At 46.7% G+C, this 2580-nt stretch overlaps 1 protein-coding gene across 1 annotated transcript in view; it reads right to left on the bottom strand.

Annotated features, from left to right (window-relative positions):
* Positions 1–1514: 1514 nt before the first annotated feature.
* Positions 1515–2580, bottom strand: part of PRND (prion like protein doppel) — a 6011-nt gene continuing 4945 nt past the window's right edge. Inside the window, exon 2 of the mRNA XM_049651083.1 lies at positions 1515–2580. This exon is cut by the window's right edge and continues 2809 nt beyond it. The gene's annotated coding sequence lies outside the window, so the exon portion shown is untranslated.

The raw sequence follows: 2580 nt of genomic DNA, 5'->3' as shown, positions 1-2580 counted from the left end.
GAATGTTTGATTTATTCTTTTTGCAGGTGCCCGTCATTCCCAGTGACATGGAAGTTTGGCTCCCTTCCCTTCCAAGGGGAAACTGGGTGCCCGGCTGTAACCCATCTGCTGCCAGAGGAAGGGTATGAGAGGAAGGTGCCGCCTGCCGTGTCCGGCTGCACGGTCTTGGGGCAGAATGAGCACACACGCCCGGCACGAGCTGGGTTTGCCAGAGCAGCGTCTGAGCTTTCCGCTGGGGGAACAGAAATTTGCCAGGATGCCGTGTCTGTGCGTCTCCTCGATCACCCGCTCAGTGTGCGTGGCCTATCACTGCCTGTGTGGGGGCACACGGCCCCTGCTCTTCATCTTTCAGTTGAGACCATGGCAGGCTCCAGAAGGTGACACACAGCGACACACAGGCATCTTAGGGTGTCCTTGTCCAGCCACACACAGCACATGAAGAAAACATGTTGGGTGGAAAGGCAAGAAGTGACCAAATCTCAAGGTGTGACGTAGGACCGGGGGCGCCTGACCCAATGGGCCTCCGCCCCAAGTTCATCTCTTCTTATCAGCGAGCTTGAGGGAGAGAGTGTAAACGGCTCACGACAAACTCATGGCTGCTGCCTGGGGCACATCTCGTGAAGACCACGGGGTGAGGTCTAAATTTTGCAGAGCGCATCCTAAGCAAGATGGGGAGCGAAGGCTCCCGGGAGATGCTGGCCGTCTCCAGGGGCCCTGAAGCCAGGAGCGGCCCCGGCTACTTGAACAGTGTGCTTGACGCCTGGTGCTTTTGGTCTTTATCTCCTAGAGGGCATTCTCACTGGAATGCAGATAATTTACCCCGGATTAATAAAAAGGCCAGGACCGGGGTGCCTGGGTGGCTCGGTTGGTTGAGCATCTGACTTCGGCTCAGGTCATGATCTCTCGGTCTGTGAGTTCAAGCCCCGCGTCGGGCTCTGTGCTGACAGCTCACAGCCTGGAGCCTGCTTTAGATTCTGTATCCCCCTCTCTCTGCCCCTCCCTTGCTCATGCTGTCTCTCTCTCCCTCTCTCAAAAATAAACATTAAAAAAATAATAAATATTTCTAAAAAACAAGGCCAGGACCAAACCTCACCCCACGCCTCCCTGGCCATCGGGGAGCACGGAGTTGTGCAAATATACCACCCTCTAAAGCCCAAACCTATATAGCCTGCTTTCCAGGCTTCTCATCTGGATGTTTGAGCGAAAAGCCAGATTTAAAATAGGAATTGCTAACAGTTTTAGGATTTTCAAATGGTGCTGGTGGTCAGAAGTTACTTGGCAGGATTTGGATGTGCTGTCTGCAAAGGAAAGAAGGTACTCGAGCGGCATTTGCAGCAAAGACAGGTTCTTACACTTAAGTGACATAAAAACCCTTACAGGTTAGCACCGTCCAGGGCAGGCAGGAATGAGAATTGCTCCAGCAACGTAGGAACATGATCTAGCCATATCTAGAAAAATTTAAATTATTTATATTGAAACTATTCCACAGAAATAAAAGCCACACTTTGCAAGGCTGTATGTACAAGGATGTTTATTGTTTGCAGTGGCAAAAAAAACCTGAAGGTCCATCAGCAAGGAAGTGATCAAATCAACCAGGGTCTATCTACACCATGGAATATTACACGGCAATCTGAAAGGACACATTAGCTAACCAGCTCGCTGTTGAACTAGAAAGAGGTTCATGAGGCAGTGTGAAGTTATAAATCAAACTGCGGAGGAATAAATGTGATATGTACAATCAGTGTTTTTTAAAGGAGCAATCAAATTAAAAAAACCCTCCCTTGTATACCTAAGCACAGTGAAAATGTGGAGGTTGCACAGCAGGCAGGAGGGAGAGACTGGGTTGGGAAAGGTAGGGGGAGGCAAGAACTAAAACATGGCACAAAAATGAAAAAAGCATAGAATAAAGTCCAGAGAATATTTGGAATATAAAAGCTACATCGTTACTGCAAATATGTACACATGTATATGCAAATACTAAGGCCTAGGAGATAAGAGGGCAAAACGAAAACAATGACTTCATCAGATGCTGGGATTGCCGGCAATCGGATTTCCATTGTCATTTGAATGTCACTTTTACAATAAGCACATTTGGAAGAGTCAACACTTGGAGGGGCTGAGAATGCAATGTTAGCGAAATTATTCACATTTAGAATGACTGTATCAAGAATAATTCGGAGGTCCCTTACAATGTGTTACACACAGTAGGTGTTGGGCAACCTTTTGCTAAAGTGAAAAACCGAAGCCTTCCCTTGACCTCATAATTCATAAACATCAGCAAGGATGTTCAAGCACATATAGTCTCAATTAAAAGCTTCGTGAATAATGTCTGCATTTGAATCACCATGTACAAATTCCCTTCACGCCCCACTTAAATCTGGTGTCTGGAACTGTTAATGAAATGAGAAAAGACAGCAATTATAGAAAATGTACTATGTTGTGACCTGTTTTCACCTAAGAAATGAAGTCATTTTGCTTCTGTGCCTGTGTGTGCCCTTATGGTTAGTTACACTCAGCAGGGCTGGGCTGAAATTTTCAACATCAGCCTGTAAGTAGTTTCTTTCTTTCTTTCTTTCTTTC

The sequence above is a fragment of the Panthera uncia genome, assembly GCF_023721935.1.
Source record: "Panthera uncia isolate 11264 chromosome A3 unlocalized genomic scaffold, Puncia_PCG_1.0 HiC_scaffold_11, whole genome shotgun sequence".
In the NCBI taxonomy this organism is placed as follows: domain Eukaryota; kingdom Metazoa; phylum Chordata; class Mammalia; order Carnivora; family Felidae; genus Panthera; species Panthera uncia.
The sequence above is the reverse complement of the archived record's forward strand: the minus strand, read 5'-3'. Positions and strand labels throughout refer to the sequence as shown.